We start from the raw sequence: 20,169 nt of genomic DNA, 5'->3' as shown, positions 1-20,169 counted from the left end.
TAAGTAGATTATGTTGCAGTTTATCGCTGGCAAATCTTGCTTTCATCTCTTAGTTAACATCTCCATTGCTTACTTAATTTCTTTATTGCTTTTATAACCATTGCCATCTGCTCCTGAGATTGGAATTCAACAGGAACTAGGAAATTGAAACTTTCAAAATGAAAATAATGATCTTTGAGGCCAATCAGACTGGAAAGATAGAAATCTTAGAGGAGAGAGAGCTCTGCTTAAAATGACCACAGCCTGCTAAGAGTCAAGTTGGCCTTAGCAACCTTCTGATCATGTTTCACTTGGTATATTGATGAGAAAAATCAAGCCCTTGATCAGGTAAGAGAGTTGTCAAATGTCACAGAGCTACTTGGTGGCAGCTCTGATACAAGGATCCAGGTCTGGGTATCTTTATAGTCTATCAGGATTCTTACTTATCAGCCTGAAAAGTAAAATCGTCCGTTTCTAGCACAGAGCACATGACTGGGTAGACGTGCATATTGGCACAGAACTAAAACATAGGATGGTTCCGAGCTTTCCGGCTTCTCTGGAATTTTGTCCTCATGATGCAATTTTATGACTTTTGGGTGCGATATCATAAATAAGTAGGACATCAGCTATCTCCATTAGAGAAAGCAAGCAGAACTACAGACTGTCATGCATATACTCCAAAATAATTCGACATACAGAAATTATTTCATATGTATCTACTGTTCGGGTTACCTTTGTGAGGATCTCTTGCATTTCTGTGGATGACAAGGAATTGGTGTTATTTATGCCTTCATGTAGGAGTCGGAATATGTGCAACACCCTCAGCATCTGGACCAAGGCCAGTCTGTATTTTTCCCCCCATCTGCTCCTGGTATTTTAAGTAAAAATGTTTGTATCTGTATCCCCCAAGCCCTGTTGTAAATTGTAAATCATGCCATTATATCTGGTAAAACCACAATGTCAAGCAACAATTCACAAAGCCACAAAGATTCTCCGGAGTAATTTTCCTGTTCTCGTTGATCAATTTTATATTTTCCCTCTGGCCATATGCACACATTAAATGGCACTAATTCAGTGAGAAACTCATAAGGGATAATATTTCAAGTGGCACAAATGGTGGCGATGTCTTTACAAGTATCTGTTTTATAACTGCCTCCGCACTCTACCTGAATCTGTTTCTCTCCGTTGTTTCAGCTGAGTGAAATGGACACAGAAATGGCATGGGGGGCAGGGAGTGAGAGAAGGGGGTGGAGAATGGTTTACTTAAATTAGGTGTAAAACCAGGAAAATCTCAAGTCAAAAATTGTATGGTTGCAATTCTTTCTTTCATCTGGTGAGGCTATTTATTGTCATTTCTGGAGAAATGACAGGTGGGGGAGAGTGGGCTGGTGCTGGCTAGTCAGGGTGGAGGCTCACACTTGAGTGTCCCTCACCTATAACTTGAGGGCACACTTTATCTAGGTCACCGATTTCTTTTTTTTAATGAAAAAAATTTTTCTTAGTAAACTTAATTTCAAGTACAGTGTATATAGAGAAAAGTGCATAATTCATAGTTACATGGATGATCATTTTTTACAAAGTGAGTTCCCTGTGTAACCACCACACACCCCCCCAAGAGTCAAACCGTTATCCGCTTCCCAGAACATTCCCTCTTATCCCCTTTTGATCAATATCGACTCTCCCCCAAAGGTATTAATAACTACTATTCTGACTTCTATCACTTTCATTATTCAGTGTGTGCCCTTTGATGTCTTGTTTCTTTCACTCACTGAACATTGTGTTTGTGAGATTCATTCATCTTTGAGAGTTTGGTGGTATTTTGTTTATTTTCATTGCTCCATTGTATTCTGTGTGTCTGTGTGTTATATATGATTTATTCATTCATTCTGTTATTGATAAACATTTTAATTGCTTCATGTTTTTGACTTTGATGAATAATGGTGTTACGAACACTTTTGTACAAGTTTTTTTGAGGCACATTGTATGCATTATGATGGGCATATGCCAAAGACAGAATTACTGATTAATAGGGACTATTAGACTTAGTAAAGATTTTTCAAAGTGTTTGGATTTAATTAAAATTAACCCTCCCACCCACAATGTGTGAGAATTCCAATTGCTCCATAAATTAAACTAAACTAACACTTAGTTTAATGTTTTTAAACATTTCTTGACATTATTAATGATTCTGGTGTATGTGTACATTATCTTATTGAAGTCTTAATTTTCGTTTCCCTGATGACTAATGATAAGGACCAGCTTTTCATGTAGTCTTTGGCCATTTGAATATTCTCTTTTGAGAAGTGCCAGTACAAGTCTTTTGCCTGTTAAAAAAAATTGTGTTCTTTACTTTTCTTTTTTTAATAAATATGTGTTTGACTTTTTATTTTTTAATTAATTAATTGGAGGATATTCACTTTACAATATTGTGCTAATTTTTGCCATACATTGACATGAACATTTTTCTTTTTTGATTTTTTTTATGTATTCTGGATACAAGTCCTACACACACACAACTTATTAATTTAATATTTATGTAGCAAATATCTTTTGCTATTCAATGACTTGCTGTTTCACCCTCTTAATGCTCTATGTTAAAGAGCTTTAATTCTTAATTTTAGTGAAGTTCAATTTATCAGTCATTTCCTTGACGACTGATGCCTTTAAGAAATCTTTATGTGTGCCTGACGTCATGCATATATCCTCTTACTTTACACTCTAGAACTTCATCATCCAATGTAGTCATCACTAGCCTCAAGTAGCTACTTAGATTTCTTTTACTAGATTCACTGAGGTGTAGTTGATAAACAATAAACTATGCATTCTAAAGAGTACAATTGGATATGTTTTGACTTATGGACACCGTGAAACCATTACCACAATCAAGCTAGTAAACATCAATCACCCCTCGAAGTTTCTTAGCGCCCCTTTACAATCTCTCCCTCCCAGCTTTCTCCCTGTCTTCAGGCAACCACTGATCTGCTTTCTGTAATGATAGATTCATTTGTATTTTCTAGAATTTTATATAAAAAGAATCATACAGCATGTACTCTTTTGGTTTGGTTCTGCTTCTTTCAGCATAATTATTTTAGAGATTTATCATATTGTTGAGTATATCAGTATTTCATTCCTTTTTTACTGCTGTGTAATATTCCATTGTATGGATATACTACAATGTATTCATTCATTTATTGAGCATATGGGTTGTTTTCAGTCTGGGATTATTATAAATCGAGGTGCTAGGAAAACATATTAGTTTTTCTATTGCTGCTGTGACAAATGATCACAAACCTAGGGGCATAAATAACAGTTCTAAAGACCAGAAGCCTGACAATGGCCTAAAATCAATGTCAGTAGGGCTGAGCTCCTTTCTAAAGACTCTAAGGAGAATCCATTTCCTGGCCTCTTCCAGTTACTAGATTCCTCGGTTGTGGCTCTTTCCTCCATCTTCAGAGGCAGCAATATTGCTTCCCTCTGACCTTTCTCTGTTGCTACATCTCTCTCTGACCACAACTAGGAAAGATTCTCTGCTTTTAAGGATTAATGTGATTAGATTGGGCTCACCTAGGTAATCCAGGCTAATCTCCTCATCTCAAAGTCAGTAACCCTCCTTACAAAAGTCCTTTTGCTGTGTAAAGCAACATAATCACAGGTTCTAGGGAACGGAGTGTGGACGTTTTTGGAGTGGGGGGTGGTGACCGTTATTTGGCCTATTCTGTGACGTCCATTTCTTTTGTTTCTCTTAGGTAAATACCTAGGCACAGATCGGCTGCCTCATGTGGTAGGTGTGTGTTTAACTTTTTAAGAAACCAGAAAGGTGTTTTTCAAAGTTGTCACACTTTAGATCAACTGTGTACAAGAATTCTAGGTGCTTCACATCTTGGGAGTTGTCATTTTGATTATAGCCATTTTTGTTGGTGTACAATATCTCAGTTTTAATTTGAATTTCCCAAATGACTAATGACATTGAACATCTTTTCATGCGCTTACTTGCCATCTGTCTGTCTTCTTTAGTGAAGTGTCTCTTCAAATCTTTGGCCCATTTTAAAGTTCTTTATTTTCTTATTGAGTTTTGGGACTTAAAAAAATATTCTGGGCTTAGTTCTTTATCAAATATGTAACATGCAAATATTTTCTCTGAGTCTGTAACTTGTCTCTCTATTCTCTTATCAGTGTCTTTTGAAAAGCATAAGATTTAATTTTGACAAAGTACAACTTATCAGTTTGTTCTATTATATATCTGCTTTTGCTGTTGTATCTAAGAAATCTTTAATAACCAAGATCAAGAAGATTTTGTGCTTTATTTTTTCCTAGAAGTTTCATACTTTAAATTTTCTCATTTAACAAAATATAAATAATAAGAAAACTTTTTTTACATATTTACTCAATTGGCTACCATTTCTACTGCTCTTCTATTATTGTATAGATCATTTATTTCTATCTATTATCATTTGCCTCTGCTTGAAGGACTTCCTTTTGCATTTCTTATAATATGGATCTCCTGGTAATGAATTGTGTCAGCTTCTCTATGCCTAAAACAGTCTCCATTTCACCTTAATTTTTAAAGATTATTTTTATAGATATAGAGCTCTAGGTTAGCAGTTTTCTTTCTCTTGTGTACTTTAAAGATACTGCTCCACTGTTTTCTCATTTTCATTTTTTGGTGGGGAATCCACTGTTGTCCTTTTATTCTTCTACGTTACTTTTTCTCCCTCTGATTCTTCTAAGATTAAGTGTTATCACTGGTTTAAAGCAACTAGACTATGATGTGCCTTGGTGTATTTGTCTCCACATTTCTTTTCTTGTGAGGATTCATAGGACATTTTGGATTTATAGTTTTATGGTTTTTAGCAAATTTGGAAACATCTCAACTGTGATTTCTTCAAGTATTTTTTCTTTTTCTTACCCCTGTCCTTCAGCAATCCTAATGACTTATATAATTAGGCTGCTTGAAATTGTTTCACAGCTTGTTTTTGCTGTCTTTATTTGAGACATATTTTCTCTGTGCTTTATTTTAGATAGTTTTTATTGTAATACCTTCAAATTCACTAATCTTTTCTTCTGGAATGGCTGTTCTGCTGTTGATTTCATCTAGTGTGTTTTCGAAATTTGCTATGTGTCTTTTAAATATACTTTTCATGCCTCTACTTAACTTTTGGTACATATGGCATATATTAATAATTGTGATAACTATTTTAATATCCATGTCTGCTAATTTTAATTGGTCATTTTATCCTGTCCTTTGCGTGTCTGGTAAGTTTTTATTTTATATGAGGCATTGTAAATTTTACCCCACTGGGTACTAGATGTTTTTATATTCCTATAAATATTCTTGGGTTTTGTTCTGGGAAGCAGTTATCTGAAAGCAGTGGTATTATGGGGTCTGTGTTTAAGCTTTATTAGACAGATCAGAGCAATGTTTAGTTTGGGTTAACGTTTGCTCACTGTTGAGTACTATGAGTACTCTGCTTGATGCTGTGTGAACGATCAAGTTTTGCAGTTTGGCTGATGGCAACAGGTGCTATTTCCAGCTTTGCGTGTGTGTGCTTTATACTATTCTTTTTGATCCTTTCCTGTGGTTATTTTCCTGGCGTTGGGTCATTTCTTCATACATGTGCTGATTGACTCTCTGTTCAATATTTGAAGGGACCCTCTGCAGATCTGCAGATTCTCTCTGTACGAAGCTATCTTTTCTCCTGATACTCTTTTCTCTACTCCAGTAACCTTGGCTTCCTTGGACTTTCAACTCCATCTCCTCAACTCTGGAGGTCTTCTGGGCTCTTCCTGAATCTCCTCTCCTTGCACTATGGAAACTTTCTCAAGGTAGTATATTGAGGCTATCATAGGACTCACCTTGTTTGTTTCCCCTTTCTCAAGGGTCGCTCTTCTTTGTTGCTTGATGTTCAGTATCTTAAAATATACTGTTTTATATTTTTTTGTCTATTGTTCAAATTATTCAGGTAGAAATGTAAATATAGTTTTCCTGTTCATCTATGCTAAAAGCACCAGTCTTTGTGACAGTTTAAATTTGAATTATTTGATATGAATAACATTTTAAAAATTCAGTTTTCAAGCATTTTAATAGACACATTTCAAGTGTTCAAAAGTCATATGTGATTAAAAGCTACAATATTGGATGGTGCAAATGTAAAACATTTTCATCATTATAGAAAGTCTAATTGGACAACTCTGTTATAGAAACATAATATTTTAATTTTACAAAAATCCAATATGGATATCCAGTGTATCATTTATTCTTGACCTTTGTATTTCCACTAGATTTTTAGAAATAGTTATCAATTTACAGAAAAAGAGCATGTTGAAAATGTGTTTGGAAATGCGTTGAATCTATCAATTAAGAAAGAATTGACATCTTTAAAACCTGGAATTTTCCCATGTATGAAAGTGGTTTATTCCTTTATTTAAGTTTTTTGTAATCTCTCCCAGTGTTGATGTTACACAGTTGTCTAAATAAAGGTCATAGATACTTTCTATTAGATTTATTCTTAGGTATTTAATATTTTAGTTGCTTTCATAAATAGTAAAATTTAAGATTCCATTTTCTAATATTTTGTTTCTAATATATGGAAATGCAACCCATTTTGCATACTGACCTTTGATTGGTGACTTTGATGAAATCAATTATTTATTTGAATATTTTATCTGTTTCTTATTTTTCAAATTCTATGTAGCCAATTTTTATGTATCTATGAATAATAATAATTTAATACCTTATTTTCAAAATTTTTATATTTCTCTTTCTTGATTTATTGTATCAACTAAGATCTCTAAAAGTTTATTCTTAAACAGTAGCAGTGGTAATGGACAGTCTCAGGGTAAAAACTTTAAATATTTCACCATTAAGTATAATACAGGATATATTTTATTTGGGGGATAGATACCCTTTGGGTTGAATTTTTTCTTAGGATAAGCTTACTTGGTTTTATTAAGATTATGCTGATTTTATACAATGAACTTGAAAATATTGGTATAAGTGTATATCTTTTTAAAGTATTTGGAAAAATTTATAAAGTTATCTGGGCCTGGAATTTTCTTTGTGAGTTTTAAGTTATGAATTCAATTTATGAAATAGAGATAAACTTTTCAGATTTTAAAATTTGTCCTTGTGTCAGTTTTGCTAAATTGTGTTTTTGAATTAATTTGTCTGTTTGTTTAAATTTTCTTTCTCATAGTTTCTTTGTGTCTAATTTGCTGTAATTTTTCTAGCTTCTTGAGCTGAATGCTTTAGATAATTGATTTTCAGCCTTCATTGTTTTCTAGTATGTGGATTTAAACTATAAGTTTCCCTCTTAGCTAGGCTTTTGTTGTGTTTTACAAGCTTTAATAATTTTGCATTTTTTATCTTTCCTTTCCAAATATTTTTTGATTTTCATTTTGATTCCTTCTTTGACCTGTGGACTGTTTATAATTTTTTTTCATTATTTTCCTTTGTGTGTCTATCTCTATATTTTCTGCTAATCTATTTTCCAGTTGAATAATCTCTTCTGATGTAGTAATATGCTGTTAAATCAATCTCTTTACTCCATGATATCCGAAATTGCATTTTTTTCTTGTTAGACATTACATTTGATTCTTTTAAACAGAATTCACTGATGAAATTTCCATCTTATCATACATTTTCTTAAACCCATTAATCATAATCACTTTAAGTTCCATTTGTGATGATTCAAATAAATGAATCATCTGTTAGTATTTCTATTGTCTATTTTTCTTTATATGTTTAATCATTTGGTCCTATCTTCTGTTATGCTTTATAATTTTTAATTAAATGCTGGACATTGAATTTGAAAAATTTTAGAGATCTTCATGATATTATTTACCTCTGGAGAAGATTTATTTGTTTGGCCAGCAATTAGACTAAGCACAGATTACTTTGATTAAATCGCATGTTAAGACAGTTTAAAGACAGTTTTGGATTATACATGGAGTCTCTGTGAGCTGCTTAATTTTTGTTTTTTTCTTTCTGGTGTCTCAACTAAAAGTTTGGTGTGTAATTGAGAATACTTCTTCATGGGCCATTATTTAATTTGAGTCTCCGCACTCAATACAACTGATAATTTTTTTTTGTTTGTTTAACATTTGTAGCTTCTTAGCAGCTATTTCTACCTGATTTCCCATCCTTTCATTCAGCGCAGCTTAGGATTCAGCAAATAGTTCAAGAGGAAGAACTGCAATTGTAAGCTTATCTTGCTAAGGATTTTTTTTAAAAATAGGATCTGGGTTTCTTAAGTAATAACCACCTTGATATCCTTGAATTCCAGCTTTTGTCTTCCCAATACTGTGGGATGATCAAATGGTCTAGATCTTTGCTTGGGGAAATGACAGAATAAGCCAAATAAGTGATACAAGCTATTGATTAATGACACGTTATTGAAAGGGGCTTCCACTGCACAAACCCTACTACAGCAGTGTCCGTATCTTGCTCACAGTACTATGTTGCTTTAGTTACAATGACACACCTTCCGTTGTTTGTGGTTTATGAGAGAATTGCTTTCCATAGGAATGTGTTTAATTATGTGCATAAGCAGATATATTGCACTGCAGGGGAGATGGGGAAATCTTTAGTTCCTGTGTCGCTTCCCATCAGCCTTCTCCCAACTCCTGCAGCTCAAGAATCCCAATCATAGTTGGCAGAAACACTTCAAGAAGAATTGTAATAGCAACAGTCACTGAACATCCCATGTGTCAGGCCGAGTGTTAGGTGCTGGAGACTTGAAGACAGGCCACAACAAATGACATCACAAAAGTCACAAACAGACCTAAGAGAGAGTAAAGGGAAGGGGGAGGTGGGTGCGAGGATGGCTGTGGGAATGTGTCTCTTCTCCTCCAGTGTAAGAAGATTCTATTTGCTCGCAACTCAGTTCTTTCTAAGCTAAACTTTCTAGGCTAAAGAACTAAAGAGTTCTTGGGAGGTGCTGTGTTCGAGCTGTAAAATGTCAATAGCAAAATAACCTTACAAATACTATATATTAAACTGGGGGAAATCACTATAGAGAGGGCTTCCCTTGTGGCTCAGCTGGCAAAGAATCCGCCTGCAATGCGGGAGACCTGGTTCGATCCCTGGGTTGGGAAGATCCCCTGGAGAAGGGAAAGGCTGCCCACTCCAGTGTTCTGGCCTGGAAAATTCCATGCACTGTATAGTCCACAGGGTGGCAAAGGGTTGGACACGACTGAGCGACTTTCACTTTCACTATAGGGATCCCTAGAATTGGTGCAAAACCAATATTGTACATGAAGGTTTTATTCAGTTCTAATTGCGTAGCGGTTTTTATAACAAAGAAAAGATCTGAATGCTGCCTGTTTATACGGAAGCCAGAGAAGGTGGAGAAGATAGCAGAGGGATGACGGAGCCCCCTGGTTAGTCATAATATGATATTTCCATCAAGCATGTAGTGAGTGTAAGGCACAACGAGACATGAAGAAATGATGGAGGCGCCCGTGGTATGTCTGGGTGCCTCCCACAGCTGTGTAGGTGGTCCTTTGTTAAGGGAGGGGCTGGGTGGCACATCTCATATCTTCCACAGGAAGTAACAGGAGGAGTCTTTAGGGTGGGGAAGGAGGCCATGCAAACAAATGACAGCAATGCCTGATGCATGGTGGCAAGGCGTTGCGGAGCTCCGTACCCCATAACACTTTGGTTTGTGGGTTTTGCACAAACCTAGCCCAGTCAAGAAGAAGGGACTGGGAAAACTTGATGGAAGAGGTGAGATTTGAGCCGTCCCTGTCAGGACGGATAAGACAGGCTCCCTGTAGGGTCTGTCATGGATGGAATGTGTTTGCAGATAATAGTGATGAAGGGACTAACATTTACCTAGATCTTATTCTAGGTCAGTCCCCGTGCTGAGGGCTTCCCACGCGTTATCCCAGTTAAGCCTCAGAACCATCGTCTGTGGTATAGAAAACTGGTGTCCCTATTTATACAGAGGGGAATGCGCAGGCTCTGAGAGTTTGATTCGGAGCAGCAGATCTGGGGGAGACTCTGATGAATTTCAGGGACTTTCTAGAGGAGGCAAGGCGGTGGGCGAGGGTGCAGGCAGGCACCTAGCAGGCTCAAACTGGCTGCCAAGCTCCAGGGACAGGCTCTCCAGAGAGAAAATGAGACTAGCCTGTGCTTTACTGGGAAAACAAAACACACAGCACAGGAATCCGAGGTTGTAGAGGAAGCCATATCCTGGTTACTGGGGCCCACACTGTCTCCTGGGCAGGAGTACTGGAAAGCGACAGGGGCAGATTTTGCTGCAGGCTGATGGCTCAGGAGCCCGTTTCTGGCTTCCAGTGCCTGGTAGCCCTTCGCATTCACGGCACACAAAGCCCTCCCAAGCCTTTCCTAATGGGAGGCGTTATCTCCATTTTCCAGGCTGAGAAGCCCCGCGCAGAGGGGCAGCTGGTCCCTTCCACCCCCACGCCTCCTCCACCCTTGGCGGGCGGAGGGTGAGTCAGCGGTGGGGGCGCAAACGCCGTCCAGGTCTTCTGCTTCCAAGCCTGAGCTTTATCTCCCAGACCGTGCTGCCTCTTGGAGCCTTCTGGAGAGGCCCCTGCTGTGGAGATGAGCATCCGTCCAGACTTTGGAGCCTGGCCTTCAAGGGCCTGAGTGACTTTCCACCCGGCTTCCAGACCCCCACCGTGCCTCATGCCTCCCTCTCAGGGGTCTCCATGCTGCCAAGGGAACCTGCAAGCCATTTCCAGGCAGGCTTTTGCCCACATCCCAGATTCCCCTTTTCTCCCTATTTATTTTCTTTCTTGTATGCATCTTGGACAATACATGGGGTGCTTTTCTTGTATACTCACATACGTGGTATATAATATTTGTCCTCTCTAAAACCTCTTCATTCCTTCATTTGCGCCTAGATCCATCCTTTGGCATACATTTATTGAGCTCCTACTATGTGCTGAGCACTGTGCTAGACAATTGGGGAAATAAAAATTTGTAAGGATGGAGCAAGCATTTCTCTAGAACATGCAAAATCCAGAGGACGGTCAAGGATCAAAATGTTGAGAAAGGCAGCTACCTCTTCTTCGGTAGCTCGGGCTCATTAGATGGCCTGCAGGAACTCTAGTGCCCACCAGCACCCTTGCTCTGGATCTAGAGGGAGGTGGTGGGCCTTGTAATGCATCCTCTTCTGTATTCTCTGTAGCCTCCTGGCTTCCTGGGCATGGAGAGATGGCCAAACCCTCCTACCAGATCAGGGGCTAGGCACGCTGACTCAGGAGTGCAGTGACTGGGCTTTTCAGGGCTGTTTCTCACTAGCACACATTAGAGTTTCTCCTCTGTGGCCAGCCTTGGTCCTGGGCAGTAAGGCTGAGTTTCTGAATGACACGGTGTCCTCTAACCCAAAGCCAACACTCCTGTGCAATTAGGGTCAGCCAGGGCCGTGGCCAGCACCACATCCCACTGCAGCCCTGGGCAGCTTCTGTGGGCAGTGCCAGTGTTTCCTGCCTTGCCAGTGCCTCTCTTGGTGACTGCCTTCTCTCTGGAAATGCATGAACAGAGCAAGTGAAAACATGGGATTCAAATCAGACCCATTAGTTCTGAGGCCTACCTCTGCCACCAATTGGCTGTGAGATGTTTGGTAAATTCATTCATCTCAACTATAAAAATTGTGACCCTATCCCCGGTGGCTCAGAGGTTAAAGCGTCTGCCTGCAATGTGGGAGACCTGGGTTTGATCCCTGGGTCGGGAAGATCCCCTGGAGAAGGAAATGGCAACCCACTCCAGTACTCTTGCTTGGAGAATCCCATGGGCGGAGGAGCCTGGTGGGCTACAGTCCACTGGGTCGCAAAGAGTTGGACACGACTGAGCGACTTCACTTTCACTTTCACTATGGACCATAGCCTGCCAGGCTCCCCTGTGCATGGGATTCTCCAGGCAAGAAAACTGGAGTGGGTTGCCATGCCCTCCTGCAGGGGGTCTTCCCAACCCAGGGCTCAAACTCACGCTTCTTAAGTCTCCTGCATTGGAAGGTAGGTTCTTTACCTCTAGCACCACCTGGAAGCTCTTTGCAACTGTAAAAACCGTGTCTCCCTGTATCAGTCAGGGTTCTGCCAAGAAATAAAATCAAACAGGAAATAAAGACTTATGTTAAAGAATTGGCTAATGCAATTTTTAAAGAAATTAGAATAAAGTGGCTAACTATTTTAAAGAACTGGCTGACACGGCTGTGGGTTGTGGGACTGGCAAGTCCAAAATCTATGGGGCAGATCAGCAGGCTGAAAACAGTAGCCAGGAGCTGATGTTGTAGTCTTAAGGCAGAATTTCTTCTTTGGGGAAACTTAGTGTTTACATGTAAGGCCTTCAACTGATTGGGTGAGGCCCACCCACATTTTCAAGCGTGATCTTCACTTAAAGGCAGCTGGTTGTAGCTATGAACTACATCTACAAAATACCTTCACAGAGACACCAAGGTTAATGCTTGATTAATAACTGGGCACTGCAGTCTAGCCAATTGACCCAATAAACTGACCCTCTCACTCTCTCATTGGAGAATGATGAAGATTAAGTAAAATAATGTATGCAAAGTGCTAAGCATAGAACCTTAGTTCTTTTGTGTTAAGTATCTCCTTGCTACTGATATTGTTACTATAGTTGTTTGTTTTTATTTTCCACTTATTTTTGGTCTGCTGCTGATTCAATGAAGCTTTTGCTCCATTCCAAGGTATTTGCTGCTCTGTCACATCCCATCTAAGAGCAGGGTGTGTGCTGTGGGAACTCAGAGGTGGGAGCGTACCAATTTTAGGCTCCTGGAGAAAAGCATATGACTGGCTTATACACAGGTAAGAGTAAACGCACAATAGATACCAAGAAATAAATGGGCAAAAGAGGACAATGTCTTGATAAGCATGGCTGTCCGATGTACGTATAGTATAAGCTTCATATGTAATTTAACATTTTAGTAACCATATTTAAAAATGAAAGAGATAAAAATATCCAAAATATTATTTCAAAATATAATCAATATAAAAATTACTAGATATTTAGGATTCTTTTTTACATATGAAATATTCAAAATCCAGCATGTATATTATACTTATGGCACATCTCCATTTGGATTGGTCATATTTCAAGTGCTCAGTAAGCACTGGTGTGACTAGTGGGTACTGCACTGCATGGCATAGGCTTAGAGGAATATCTTTCCAAGTTTAGTTTCAGAATAATTGCATCCTAATCACCGGGCTGGTTTACAGAGTGGACAGCATGTTGATAATGGGCTGTACTCTAGAACAAACTCAGTACAATTCACCAACCTGTGCCTGCCTGTTCACGGACTGTTTATGATCAATCCTTACCAAAATAAGAATAGGAAGTGAGAGCAAGCATTCAGAAGATTGCATAACAATTTAACAGAATGATTTTACATCCATTTAATCTAATAAAAAAATTAGGGATTGGATTATGTCTTATTTAAAATTAAAATTTTCTATTCATTCCTTCACATGCATTTTATAAAAATCTCTCTCTCTCTCTCTGATGAAGTGGAAATAAGTAAAACCTGGCCCCTCACCAGAGGGAGTTTGAGAAGCACTGTCTCTGGGGTATATGTTGGAAATTTAGGTTTTTAACACACCTGATGATTCCTAGACGCACACAAGTTTGAACCTTCTGAAATTAGACCAAAATCTCCAAGAAGTGTAGACCTCATTTCCTTTTTATTTTATTTTTCCCCCTTCAGATTCTTGTGTCCAGAAGCAGGCCTTCAGGCCTGGGTGGTTCCTCATAACAAGGGCAGCTCTGCATACTTCAAAGACACAGTCCCAGCGCCAGCGGGGAGCCCTGTCTCGCTCTGACGTCCTCCACACCAGCCAGAACACCAGGCCCACACAGTCCTGCTTCTTCTTGAGACTCTTTGTGAGTCCTCTAGGATCCTGGGATTTTCAAGGTTTTCTCTGATCCTCCACACAGAGAATACGACTTTTCAATCTCCATCTCTTGGAGCAGACAGGCAATCTGTTAAAAAAAAAAAGAAAAAGAGAAAAAAAATCTCTAGACCCAAAGGAACTCTATTTTTTCTTGTCCTTGCTCAAAGCTTTCATGGCACATCTTGAGTTTTCAAAGGCAGTGCGTGTATTGATTTTTTGTCCCTGACCCCCAGGGTTCATTGCTGCTGTGTTTTGGGCTATGGCTCCCTATAGAAATCCCAGTGGCCTCCACTAGGGAAGTCTTGGTGATTGGATGATATTGGAAGCAGTTTCCTTATATAAACCATCACAGATACCCTTTGTAATTTGTCATCTTCTCTTTCTGTGAGGCTCTCCTCACAGGATCGTTCCTGCGTGGCTTGAAACTTTCAAATCAGCCTTCAGGCCAGAATTTCTGCAAGGAAATGGAAGTTTTTTACCTCTCGCTCAGTTTCCAGTGAAGATGTTTTAGGTTCTGGCTCCCATCCCACCAGCCCCATCCTTACCTAGAGATAAATATCGTCTATTCCCACAAAATCTCAATATACTACTGTATTTATTTTCTAGGGTGGTCAGAATATCACAGCACAGACCAAGTGGCTTAAGCAACAGAAGTTTGTTTCTCACAGTTGTAGAGGCTGGAAGTCCAAGGTCAAGGTATTGGCAGGGTTGATTTTGGGCTATAGCTCCCTATAGAAATCCCGGTGGCCTCCACTAGAGAAGTCTTGGTGATTGGATGATATTGGCAGCAGTTTCCTGATATAAGCCATCACAGATATCTTTTGTAATTTGTCACCGTCTTGAGGCCCCTCTCCTTGGCTTGCAGATGGCCACCTTCTAGATGTGGCCCTTCCTGGTCTCTACTCTGTGCAAATGCCTCCCCAGTGTCTCTTCCTGTTCTTTGGATTAGGCCCCCACACTTAGGAACTTATTTAACTTTAATGACCTCATTAAAGGCTTTATCTCCAAATAGCATCACATTGGGCTTCAGCATATGCATTCTGGGGAGGAGCATAGATTAATCTACAGTAACTACTAAGTTGGTGTCTGCTCATGGCCCAATTTCCTCTTGGATTCTGGGGTTCTTGCACCTGCTGGTGTTCTCTGCCTCTATAACAATATTTGCTTCCCACCTCATCACCCCCCAAAAGCTGTCCCTACACTGAGTAGGGGGCTGTTTGACCAGGGTCTTCTGCTGCCAAAGCTGTGTTAGATTCTGCTTGGGGTGCCACATCTGGCTCTCAGAAGAGTGTTACATGGTCAGCAGAGAATTCCATCAGAGTCTGCCTTCCAGCCGCTATCTTTAGAAATGATTTCAGGCTTCACATAAAGACCTGATTTTTGAGTGCATGGCACCTATTTCCTCCTCTCCTATGAAGACCTGTCTTCCCTTCACTGCTCCAAATTCAGAGGGAAAACCAGAAACTAGTTATCTTAATCTGTGCAGCCATTAGCACTCCTTTTCTTTCCATTAGAAGAGGGCATCTTCCTCTCTCTCCTTGCCCAGTCTATTTTATGGCAGGAACCCAGGGCTGTCTCTACTTTCTTTGCAGCCATTGAACAAGAGAGCGCAAGACAGACGGATCTAAGTCTTTAATGACCCTTATTACTTGATAAGAGAAGAATCACAAAGCTTTTGTCTGTGACCCTTTGTGAATCCACTGATTCATTGATTTATTCCTCAAATAATTATTGAGTGCCATCACTTCATGTGCTAGGGTCAACGGGTAATGGAAATAGAACACATATTTCCTTCACTCCAAGAATGTGTGGTCTGGGAATGAAAATAGTCCAGTAAGCAGGGGATTGCAACATAGTGTGGGAGGGGCGGCGAAGGGAGCGAACTGCCTGACACTGAACACAGAGTGGGGCCCACGGCCCCACTGGAAAATTCAGAAAAGGCTTCCTAAAGGAGAGGAAGACTTCGTTGAACACTCAAAGAATAGTAGGAGTCAGCCTGGTGCCGGAGGGTGAGGTAGGAAGGGGAGAGAGAGAAGGACATTTTCAGTAAAGATAATAGCATATGGGCTTCCCTGTAGCTCAGACGGTTATGAATCTGCCTGTAGTGCAGGAGACCCGGGTTTGATCCCTGGCTTGAGAAGATTCCCTGGAGAAGGGAATGGCAACCCACTCCAGTATTCTTGCCTGGGAAGTCCCATGGACAGAGGAACCTTGTGGGCTACAGTCCATGGGGTTGCAAAGAGTTGGACATGACTGAGCAACAAAGGTGCGTCTAGTCAAGGCTATGGTTTTTCCAGTGATCATGTATGGATGTGAGGGTTGGACTGTGAAGAAGGCTGAGCGCCGAAGAATTGATGCTTTTGAACTATGGTGTTGGAGAAGACTCTTGAGAGTCCCTTGGACTGCAAGGAGATCCAACCAGTCCATCCTAAAAGAGATCAGTCCTGGGTGTTCACTGGAAGGACTGATGCTAAAGCTGAAACTCCAATACTTTGGCCACCTGTTGTGAAGAGCTGACTCATTTGATAATACCCTGATGCTGGGAAAGACTGAGGGCAGGAGGAGAAGGGGATAACAGAGGATGAGATGGTTGGATGGCATCACCGACTCAACGGACATGGGTTTGGGTGAACTTGGGGAGTTGGTGATGGACAGGGAGGCCTGGCGTGCTGCAATTCATGGGGTTGCAAAGAGTCGGACACGACTGAGCGACTGAACTGAACTGAACTGAGCAACTAACACCACCAACAGCATATGAAGAGTTGAAGGTGGGAGAAATAGGGCAGCAGCTGGAAATAAGTAAATACTACACGTGGTTTCTGGGGGGCCAGTAGTTAGAGTGTAAGGATGGCTCTTCCTATAGCCTGCAGGTTGGGGAGTCTGTGTGTGTGTGTGTGTGTGTGTGTGTGTGTGTGTGCCGGAGTGTGCACAGTAAAGGGAAGGCCCTAAAATGAAAATGGCATTGCACTAGCTGTCTTCCTACCTTTCTGACCAAATGTTCTAGAACTCCTTGGGCTTTCTCTGACCCTCCTTTCTTCCCTCATGTGTCGGCCACAACATCTCAGCCCTTGCATCCCTGTTTTTCTACTGAAACAGATGTTGCAGAGAGCGGTCCTCTCTCTAAGCCTCACCTTCTGCTTCTCTGTAGCTAGCAGAGACCACATCCCACAGTCCTGTCTTCTGTCCAGGGCTCTGGGCTGGCATTGCCTATCGGCTCCTAAGCATGCCCGCCACCAGCTACTGTAGGGTGACCATGTATCCTGCTTTTCCTCCTTGGTCCTAGTTATGTGTCTTGTTGTGGGCCACTATTATTATTCTTGGCTGCTCTGGGTCATCACGGCTCTAGGTGCAGCGAATGGGGTCTATGCTCTAGTTGTGGTGCACAGGCTTCTCATGCCTTTCTTGTTTGGAGCACAAGCTCTACGCGTGCAGGCTTCAGTAGTTGTGGTGCATGGGCTTATTTGCCCCACGGCATGTGGGGTTTTCCTGGACCAGGGACTGAACCGTGTCCCCTGCACTGGCAGTTGGATTCTCATCCACTGTGCCACTAGGGAATTCTGTGGGTGATTATTACCAGTGCCCTCCTGTTCACTCTCAAAGCGTTCCAGATTCGACCATAAATTATCTGGGTGTGAAACAGGAGGGAAGGGGGCAGCACACAACCTTTAAAAGGATGACAGACATAGGACACAACAGAAACTGCTTAAAATCAACCGGGTCCAAGACGGTGGAAGATTCGATTTCCAGGGCACCTCAAGCCTCCTTAAGCTCATTGCAGTACATTAGCATGCTATAGGACATACCCACCAGTGCCAAGACAGTTCTGAGGCCAACCATAAAAGGTCAAAAGTGGGCAGTGGCCCAATTCCTGGAGCTCTCCCTGACCTTCCCTGAAATAATTGAAATAATCCTCCAACTCACTAGCCAATAAAATTACTCAGCCCATAAAAACTAATCACCCCGTATTTTGGGGTCTCTCACCTTCTGACATGGCCCACAGTCTCTCTGTAAAGTGTGTTTCTTTCTAAATAAATCCACTTCTTACCTATAACTTTGTTTCTCACTGATTTCGTTCTGTGATGAGACATCAAGAACCTGGGCTTCATTAAATCCTGAGGCCAGACTTGTGTTCAAGTCCCAGTCTGGGTTGTGTGGTCTCAGCTACCTTACATATATTTTGCTAACTCTAAAACCCTCTATCCCTTCTGAAATCAAAGATCTCTTCTGATTTCTTAGTTTCTGGTGGTTGGTGCCAGGAGGGTCTATGGACCCTTTTCCTTTACTCTGCTATAACGTCCAGAATCTTGCAGACTCAGGCCCTCTCCCCAGTCCCCACATATGGTTGAATGATCTATTTCAAACACGAGTTTCACTCATTTACACACAGTTTGAACTCCTCTAGTGGCCTGCCAGTATTTTTAAGATGGCATCTTTACTTTAGCTGAAAATTTAAATTTGCTGTATTTGGCCTAACTTTACTATTTTAACATTTTAAAAAATTACTTCCTGTTACTCTGCATCAGCCAGATCATTCTACTGACTGACCTTGAAATTACATGCATAGTTTGACCTCTACATCCTAGCTCATGCTATGTGCTCTTTTGTTCAATGTTCTTTGACTTGTTTTCTAAATATTATCCAAACTTCTAGGCCTAGATTGATTCCATCTCCTCCAGGGAACTAACTCTAAACCCTCAAGCCTTGATGGGTCAGATGCTCTGTGTCTCTTTTGCTTACTTTTTCTGGGTCTTTGGATCTCCTGTTCTGCACTGCTTAGCAGAGTGTAGATGTCCTTGTTCATGCTGCTTGAGCAAATGGAATATTGATTGACTTGAGGTCTTGAAAAGACATTTCTTTTGTCAAACTCATATTTTGCCAAAGGCTGGATACTTGGAGCTAGCACTGTCATCGTTTCATAATAGGATTTCCAAACCTCAGCTGCCTCCAAACCCTGTTCCGCTACCTACCAGCTGTGTGACTTTGGGCAAATACCTAATTTCTCTGTGACTCAGCTTCCGCTTCTGTAAAATGGAGCTAATAATAGTGTCTATCTTAAGAGGTGGTTGTTAAGCACTTGGTATAGCTCCTGATATGTAGAAATAACTGAATACGTGTTTGCTATTATGGTCAATTTTTTTTCCCCCAATAACCAGTCAATCCCTGGTAACAGTTCCTTGGCTTGTCACTGAGTCTTCTCAAATGTAGCAGGTTAAAAGACAGCAGCAATGACTGAGCTTGTGGGCATTTATTTGGGGATAACCATAATAAAATTTCTTGCTGATGTACCCTCAAATTAACACCATCAGATGGATTTAGAACCCTATGCCTGCACATCGCCTGATCTACTTAATTCAGATGAGTCTTAAAGTAATTCAAGTGGAATGCTCTTCCTCTCACCTGAACTAACTCCACCTTGTGTTGATTCTCAGTGTGGACTGTCTTCCTCTCTATGCTGTGCTTAGTCGCTCCGTCGTGTCCGACTCTTTGCGACCCCTTGGACTGTAGCCCTCCAGGCTCCTCTGTCCATGGGGATTCTCTAGCCAAGAATTCTGGAGTGGGTTGCCAGGACCTCCTCCGGGGCATCTTCCAGACAGGTTTTCTAGGGCAAGGTTACAGGAGAAAACACTCGCTTACCCCACATTCAAAAGAGCACTTACCCCTGGGTCTCACGGAACCACCGATTCTGATTCTTCTACTGGATCGATAGTCCGCTGAATTCGGAACGAAGAGGGGAGGAGAAGACAGTGGGCATATTTTTAGATTTCTCACTAATTCAGTGTCCAACTAAATATGGTGTTATTTGGCGTTATGAAATAGGCCCATTTTAGAGCCGTTTAAAGAAAACCTGAATGCTGAAGCTTCAGTATTTTATGTGGGTCACCTGGATTCTCAGTGAACAAGAGAAAATGAAACCAAATATATTCTAAGCAAAAATTCCTGATGGATTTTACTTTCTTAGTGTCCTCAAGCTGAACTCATGCCTGAAGGACTTGGTTTCGCCTCCATGCCCGTTGGGCAGGAAGATTGCTGGGAACAAGGGTGTTCCTTTTCCCACCCGCTCTGCAGAGTCTGGCTCCGGTGAGCCAGGGTGGGAGAGTTGCGCATGCGCCCCTGAGTCTCCCCAGACTTCCTCTTTAAGGCCTATTGTTACAGTGTGTTGGGTGCTCTTGGGTGATTCTCTCAATCTCCGTGTTCCTATCTGGGAGACAGCAGCTAGCTGATCTCTAACCTACACACTCTATCGCCCTCCGCTTGTGCAGCTAGAAGATGCAAGAGGGGCTCTTCCGGAATTTCGCAACAAGGTGAGCTAGATAA

At 41.0% G+C, this 20,169-nt stretch overlaps 1 long non-coding RNA gene across 2 annotated transcripts in view; it reads left to right on the top strand.

The window, feature by feature from the left end:
* Positions 1-20,169, top strand: part of LOC138415738 (uncharacterized) — a 182,891-nt gene that overhangs the window by 64,596 nt on the left and 98,126 nt on the right. The window lies entirely within an intron of this gene.

Source organism: Ovis canadensis, chromosome 12 (assembly GCF_042477335.2).
Source record: "Ovis canadensis isolate MfBH-ARS-UI-01 breed Bighorn chromosome 12, ARS-UI_OviCan_v2, whole genome shotgun sequence".
In the NCBI taxonomy this organism is placed as follows: Eukaryota; Metazoa; Chordata; class Mammalia; order Artiodactyla; family Bovidae; genus Ovis; species Ovis canadensis.
Note: the sequence above shows the minus strand (reverse complement) of the source record. Positions and strands in the feature narration are given on the sequence as shown.